The sequence below is a fragment of the Priapulus caudatus genome, unplaced genomic scaffold, assembly GCF_000485595.1.
Source record: "Priapulus caudatus unplaced genomic scaffold, Priapulus_caudatus-5.0.1 Scaffold195, whole genome shotgun sequence".
In the NCBI taxonomy this organism is placed as follows: Eukaryota; Metazoa; Priapulida; class Priapulimorpha; order Priapulimorphida; family Priapulidae; genus Priapulus; species Priapulus caudatus.
Window position 1 is genome coordinate 366,459 of NW_014577256.1, and position 8,967 is coordinate 375,425.

The following is an 8,967-nucleotide window of genomic DNA, read 5'->3' on the forward strand; positions in this document are numbered from 1 at the left end:
TAACACACTAACGTAGCCAGATTCTGTACTGGCTGGTATACGCAGTGGTGACCTTACATGCAAGGTCTATCTTCCCTGCCGCCTTTCCTCAGTCTCCCATTCCCTCTCCCCCGCAGCAATCTATATTACGAAGTTTTCCTCAGACGGCACTGCCCGCCTAACACGGTGCGCGCGCATGCGCAATATCTCCCGAGAGAAATCGTATTTTGCAAAGATTATGCATTTAAAATGAGGAGGAGTTATCCTAGATTAGATTGATATGATAACATTCCACCAGTATACATCATTTAAGAGCTCCCCCGCAGCAAGTTATATTATGAAGTTTTCCTCAGATGGCACTGCACGCCTAACACGGTTCGCGCGCATGCGCAATATCTCCCGAGAGAAATCGTATTTTGCAAAGATTATGCATTTAAAATGAAGAGGAGTTATCCTAGCATAGATTTATATGATAACATTCCATCAGTATATATGATTTAAGAGATAAGAGGAAGACCTTGCATGCAAGGTTCACGCTGTGTATATACCAGCCAGTACAGAATCTGGCTACGTTAGTGTGTTAGCGCATGCGCAATATCTCACCAGATGAGTTATATTTTGTGATGAATATGCATTTAAAATGGTTAGGGGATATCTCAGCATAGGTTTCCCTAATAAACTGTTACCAGTAGACCTCTGTTTATAATTAGGAAACCGCCTTGGCATGTAGAGTACAAAACACCTACTATATGCCCTCGCGTCCTTCCCCTTACCTCCCTTGTCCCTCGCTCAGCCGCTTCCTTCTTCTTATACCGCTCCAGCTATCTTCCCTGCCGCCTTTCCTCAGTCTCCCATCCCCTTTCCCCCGCAGCAAGCTATATTATGAAGTTTGCATCAGACGGCACTGCACGCCTAACACGGTGCGCGCATGCGCAATATCTCCCTGAGAAATCGTATTTTGCAAAGATTATGCTTTTAAAATGAAGAGGACTTATCCTAGCATAGATTTATATGATGGCATTCCATCAGTAGACATCATTTAAGAAATAGGAGGAAGACCTTGCATGTAAGGTCCCCGCTGCGTATGCAGGCGACAGATATCCACTTCCAAGTATGGCATTAAGCCACCGGGGCCTAGGGCCCCGCTGGTGCAATAATACACTGTGCAAGTGATGCAGCCTACTTTTCTTTGCTGGAGGCGGTATAGCTTACAACCAAGGTTTACCACACACTACTATATAGGAGGCCTTAGGCCCCCTTCATACACAATACTATATATGTGGCCTTGGTGGGCCGCCAGCATACACTATACTACAATACTATATAGATGGAATTAGGCCACCGTCATATACAATACTATATATGTGGCCTTAGGCCCCCGTCATACAAATACTATATATATCAAGATATATATGTGCTCTTGGGCCCCCATCATACACTATTACTACAATTCGATATAGGTGGCCTTAGGCCTCCGTCATACAAATATAACGCCGGTAACACTATAACGTGCTACTAATAACTTACCGAGTGCTGCACTGGCGCTTGTCTTTTTTGTCCTATTTAATGCTATATCTATGCCTATGGGTAATACAATCGGCATATACCATGTTAACTTGTTTTAGCATTACTAAAATACGTAAACAAAAAGAACTATTCCGCGGTCGCGGAAGGGTTATTGTCGGAGTGAGCTGACGGGGGCTGGAGGCCTCCGGCGGGGGACGAGGTGGCCAGCCACACTTGGATGTGGATAACTGTCGCCTGCCGGTAGAGCGCCGTTTGGGGATCTTAGATGCTCGACGAATGCGCGAAGATCGATTGATAGGCGGACAGGTATACGGTGGGAAATCAGCCAATCAGCGCTGGGACAGACCGTGTAAATTCGCAGCTGAGGTTACTCTGTAAATTTTGCCGCTTTTAACGAGCATGTGAGTTATAGCAATCACTAATGCAAGAGACAGCAGCATCAGCCCCCCATGGGGCCTAAACCTGGTAAACCCAGATTAGTGTAAGGCACCTAGAAGCAATTATAGGCACGCGGGCACCTACTACACTAGATGTTCATAATGTCGGTCCATAATAAATGGTCTTGAACAGTTCTCTCTGTGTATTCTTTTATTACCGTCGCACATCGCCGGCGGCCTGCCTGCCTCACAGACGGATAATAATGTACGTACTTCATTTATCCATTTACTCATCATCATTGTCTCCACCACCACCACCACCACCAACAACAACAACAACAACAACAACAACAACAACAACAACAACACCAACACCAACACCAACACCAACACCAACACCACCACCAACACCAACACCACCACCAACACCAACACCAACACCAACACCACCACCAACACCAACACCAACACCAACACCAACACCAACACCAACACCACCAACACAAACACCACCACCATCACCGACACGGCGACGGCGACGACGACGACGACGACGACGACGACGACGACGACGACGACGACGAAGGCCACCACCACCACCACCATAACCACGACCACCAACAACAACAACACCACCACCACCACCAACACCACCAACACCAGCAGCAGCAGCACCATCACCACCAACACCATCATCATCATCATCATCATCATTATCGTCATCATAATCATCATCATAATCGTCATCATCATCATCATCTTCATCATCATCATCATCATCGTCGTCATCATCATCATTGGGCACCAAATCCTTCGACCACATCATATATATGTTGTCATATCTGCGCAATTGAGATTGATTGGTGGTGTGGATAGCAGGTTCTAGAGCGCGAGTCTAAGGGGGAGTAAATTTGATAAACACAAGTTTCATACCGGTAGTCAAATAATACCGGTAGGCCCCCTACGCTACTTTTTCGTTGCATCTATATTAAAATAAATGTTATACACACAGTTCTATAACAGAATAATATGTTTAGAGTTATAACAGTCCTGCGCTATTGGCTGTTATATATGACCAAAGGCGCATAAATTAAACTTGCATGAGGAGCATGAGGTAATCACGCTTATATGGGCTCTCCCCAGCCTGCCCGCTAATCACGTGACAGCCGATGTGCTTCAAAGTAGGAACATAGTAATAACATAGTAAAAACGTAATAGGTACTTACTGCAGTTATTAAGTTTTGTTATGCTAAGCTATTTGACTGATCATACTTGTTCTCCTTTGCGTAATCATCATGTATCTTTCATTATGTATCTTTAATTATGTTAAACTCATGTATCTATATAACAGCCATCTATAGCTCTAGTACTATAGCCCGCGTTCGGCAGTTACTGAACGCGGGCTATATATAGTACTGCTAACAGCCATCATATATGTAACAATATCACATTTAAGGAGTGGCTGACTCGAAGACTTCACAGTCAACTCGCCCTCCTACGCAATTCTGAAACTAATATAACCAGTTATATTATGTATGTAGGGGCCTATATTGTAATGCGTGAATAAACATTTTTGAATTTAATTTAATTGAAATTGCACTATTTCCTGCTTCTCCCACTTTCCTGCTTGTGAATGATGAATCCCTTATCTGTATCTGTGAGTCACTAAAGCTCATAGCAGGCCCGTAGCCAGCTTTCTATTGGGGGGGGTTCGTTTTTCAATGTTGGCAATTTGCTCGGCAGGGGCGTGTACAGGATTTGTACCAGGGGGGTCTAACCGTAACCCATAGTTGCGAGCACGCGAAGGGGGGGTCTGAGGGGCCCTCCCCCAGAAATTTTTTAAAATTACACCCCCTCAGATGCGTTTTCTGCGCGAGCAAGGGGGGGTCCGGACTCCCTCTGGACCCCCCCCTGTACACGCCCCTGCTCGGGCGAACCAGCGACCAGCGAGGGAGCCCAAGCGCCGATGCGGGGCAGGGTGTGGGTAGAGGGTGTCTCACTGTTCACGGTCGCGGTTATAATCCTCTTGTTTAACACCGCACGATGGAGATTTTGCAATTATTACATCTGAAAATGGAGGCGACCTCAGCTACTCGTGAGGTGAAATTCTGCCAAATTTTCAAATAAACAAAAATTTCCCTGGGGGGAGGGGCTCGGGGGGGGGTGTTTTTTTCGTTCGAAATCCCCCCGAACCCCCTGCTACGGGCCTGCATAGGGTCTATGTCCGCCCAGGTTACTGCCGGAATGTACCCGGGTACGGTCCGTATACCCGGAACGTATATACCCTGGGTCACTAATTTTGATATGCGTTAGGGTTAGGATTAGGGTACGGAGTAGGCGTAGAGGCGAACTCCCTAACTGAGACTCTGTTTAATGTTCGAAGCAGGCGAGGTACGTGTCCGCATATTATGATAGTACCACTAGGTACGGTCCGGCAGTCCCGGAAATCCACGCATGAGGACACAGCTAATGGAACCGTTGCAGACTCAATGTCGAGCGTCCCACTTTTAGCAATGTGACGACGCACAATGATAACTCTGTCAAATGATTTTTTGTCGTTTTCAACAAGTGTGAAGAACAACACCTTTGACAAAGTATATGAAACTACAAGTAATTACAACAACATGTGACATTGTCGAACCTGATGGTATAACATTTTAAGCGCGTTTAAAAGTTATCCCGCGCCACAATACATCATATGCTATAATAAACAGCCCACCTACGAAACTACCCCCTTTCGTAAGTCTATACATTACAACCATTTTATATCGCGATTCACAGTAAAGTAAAATCAATCGGACTTTTTTATATGCATTTAAAACTAAGTGCTACATTTTCAGCCCGACTACTCATTCCATTTAAAACGCGATCTGACGCCTCTAACAACACAATTCGTGGTATTTTCAGTTCATTCCCTGTGCGGAGCAAGCTCGTCATTCTCCACATTCCACTTTGAGTTAGGACCTATAGGCAAAGTACAGTCGTCCATGTGTGTATTTTACAGCTTCACGTAAATTCCTTTGATTAACTTCAGAGATATTCGTGATGAGTGTTACTGCATGTAATTTCACTCTACGACGATGGTCTAGCAGATACAAAACTATATAGATTGCCAAAGTGGAATATGTACCAGACCCACTACTGACTTACCCTCCTGCTACCCTACTCCCACCTCACGTACTTACTAGTAGCACACATATGCATGTAGTCCTAGTCGACTAGTCTCACCTCGGTAGTGAAGGATAGTCCATAGAAACGGTCTTGCTAGGTTAACTGTTTGAATGATATAATGAAAATGTCTGACAATCCGTCGCACCATGGCTGAGTCTGCGTCGTCCTAGGTGTAGTCCAGAGTTTGAGAAGTAAGAAAGGTCTAAGCTAGGGTTGTGCCGCCCACAGACGCCAATCCGGTCACAATCCTAGTTTAAAATGCCGCGCATTTCCTGGTCTCGCCTGCCTTTCAAGGTGATCCATGACCACCAACTCCTACTCATGTCTGGCATATATATCATTTCGATAAACATGTGTACCTCTATGAAAAGTTGTAGTTAGTTGCTTTGCATGGATACATGTAGTTTTTCAAGCATGACAGACTTGATCCGGCTGTAAGTGGCTCAGACTTCTCAAGTGTTCAGTTACAATACATATATAGTTTATATACTGTCCTACTGTGTCATTAGCACACACCAAGTTATTAACCTCCAGGCTGTATAGATATACCATAACTTGCTAAGCTTCTGACCAACTAACCGCTGGTCGTCTTGCAAATTCCGAGCGCGACTCTGATTTGGCAGTGCTGGTCGGAAGTCTCGATGGTGACTTAACTTTCATGACGTCACACGGCAGCATGAGGCAGTCGACCCGCTGAACTCGGAGGTGATTTGAGCTCACGACGATCGATAATCAATAGCCGAGAACAGCAGCTCTCTTCGCTTTAGCACCGGCACGACGTCCGAGCTCACAAATATCACCATTCCCAATATCGAGCACCGGAGGTACTGTTACGCCCGTCCAGCCGAATACTGCATTAAGATCGTATAGAACTTAATCTAGCATCTATTCTTTAACTATTGATCTGGGGTATGGATCATAGGTTAGGTTGATCAGGGTCAGTGCATGCTACGTTTGGTTTGGGTACGGGTTAATCAGCTATTCCAGGATAATAAGTTAGGGTTAAGGCTTGGTTAGGGGCTATGGTTAATCATGTATGAGGAAGTAAATTAACGGACACCCACATATTCCTACAAGTATTCAGGGGCCATGTGCGCACAGCTCTGTGTATACATAGCATTAACATCATAGGGCTATAGCTTAATGAACACCAACACATGGTGTTGTCATGCATAAATCGTATGTGAGCGTATGTGATAGTGTGAAGTACATTTGCATTATGGATTACACTTTAGGTGCGTGCATAGTGCAACCAGCAATCTGCCGAGTCACATGTCTGTTTTGGACTATAGTTGATCGCCCTTCTGTCAGTAATAAGGATCCAATCGTTTTCAGAATCGCTTGCATGGTGTTATGTGTTACATACAGTTGTCGTCTGCAGTGCGGATTGATAGGGAAAATATTGTAATGCAGAGGAGTAACTGTATCCATTGCAAGCATAGGTGTGTGTGTGTACACTGTTGACTGTGCATTGATTGTGGAAATGAACTGAATGTAATTAGCTGAATGTATTAATGTATGTAAGGTATTGTATTGTACTTAATGTAGATTGTAATTGTAAAATGCTAATGTACCTGTATTAAAAGCTGATTAATATTAATGAACTGGCTGTCTGTCCACAGCACAAGCGTCTGTTTTTCGAGCTGAGGAGAAGGATAGACTTTATGCTGTGTTACAAGCCAGCCAGAGGACAGCGTTCCATGGACATTGAGGAGAATTATGAGAGGAACTGTCGGGAGCGAGGACTGGAGCTGGAATACTGATCACAAGGTATATCTGTGTGTCGGCAGCTCAACAGTCATAAAATGTTTTATCCTAGCACAATAGATACCTGTGTATCTGTGTATGTAGTTATCTATGTTAATGTCTCATGAAAACTACCCTCGGCAACACAACGTACATTCATACATGATTCGAAAATTAAATGGTAAATTTGGTTGTCTGAGCCCGACCAATTTCTCAAATGGACAACCACAATCTCAGTCAACCTAATTTTAGTATCAAAATGTGTTCACTCCTTCTTCCTGTCTCGACAAATGGAATGAATTTTATATGCAACACTGTTACAGAACTGTCGATCAAGCAGCCCCATGTCTTCTGATGCACACTGTTCAAGGAATTTTGTTTTCCCTCAAGTTTCAATATGGTCGCAACACTGAAATGCTTTTATAGTATATATTCTAAGTGCTGAAATGTAATACATGATGCTCATTTGTTGGTGACACATCAGTCACTATTACTTCAATTATTACCAATAAAGTTATAAGCCATCCAACTGGCTATCTCAAGCGAAGCTGAAACATAAACTAACAGAGTAGTAAGTAACAAGATGCCCATACACAGATTGTATGTGAAATATTATTTGTCAGAATCACAGTAATCCAGACATATGGGGAAGCTGTAGAACTACATTAGACACTCTAACTGACTTGAGTCGCATTGTGTGGCATATCCCGTCTAAGACGCTTTGGCCCCTACTGTCTGATTACGATTCATACAATACTTTCTTTAGAGGCAGATATATCGGGAAAGTATACAATTTTATATTTTGATCTACTTGGTGAGAATTGATAGGTAAGGTCACAATCATTCGCGAGAGATCCTACGTTGTCCAGCTATGGACTATTATATCAGTAAATGTCTCAGGCAACAAAATGCGTGTGCTATAAGATATATTGGACCCAGTTCATTACACCGCCAGATGTACCCTCCCCAGTCGTGTTGTTAGAGCAGACGAGAAAAAATGCAGTTTACCGTACAATTATGGCATATAATTTAGCTCTGAAAGTGTTTTAGCCAAGATTCTATGCTAACTATTTATTAGATTGTAGTCGTGCTAGGTGCTAGCACAGGCCATTTTATGACTCATGACTTATATGGGTCATTTTCTCTGGAAAAAGTCAGCTACTTGATTCAAACAACTTAATTTAAGAGCGAGCGTCAAGCAGTGTACTCTTCAGCTTTCGGTGAGTTAGCAAGGTATGATCTCGTGTAGAATTCGAGCGCCTATATGATAGTTTTGTAGTCGTGTGCGCTCAGGTGTCAGTTTCTTAGAGTTCAACCTGAGGCCTAATTGCTTTAGCCCTCTATGAAAAAACAATATCACTTGAGCACTATCTAATTCTGCTAGGTCACAAATTCAACCTTTCTAATAGTTGCATGCTGTGTCAATTTCACATCGAACGCCAGCGTCCAACCCCTGCTCTACAACAATTCTACTAGCCTAAAAATAACCAACAAGCTGTGTTGTAACATCATATCTCTTCTGAGACTCTGTGTGTTCGACGACCAAAAATTCATAAATTTATACGCCATTAACATTTTAACAGTGGTTCCGGCTGAAAATTATCAAACTACAAATTCCAAAACTAGGACACACAGTGAAATTATGCGACTTACTTCCTAGTTAGAACCTGCAATTGATGACTTTGGCTAAATGCGTTAGTGATATCAACGTACAATTATTCTATAGCACAACCGTTAATAATGCCACGTTAAGATGTAGGCGTGCCTGTCTTGCATATACAAATTGTGTAATTTCCATTCACCCAATATGGCTGTGTAGGGGAGAGCAGATTGAGCTTAGAATAATGTCCTACAATAAGGTCAATGCTGACCTTTCATACTATTTGTGCTTGTCTGAAGATGAAGGATTTTGCGTCATAAACCATGTCTATCGAGTGAAATTGCCGCAGTAATGTGTTCTTTTAAGAGATATTGTTATGGCAGAAACATATTGCTTCACAGAGTTTCTTGTTTTGACAAAGATCAGTCGGAGTTGCCCTTTCGGGAGTCATATCATGTCACTAGAAAACGGCCAAGATCCGTACGTAGAGACAGACGACTGTTACAGAATGCATAGTAAGTATTGCGCAAGGGGAATGGCAATGCTAGCTCTGTGTACTGTCTGGCA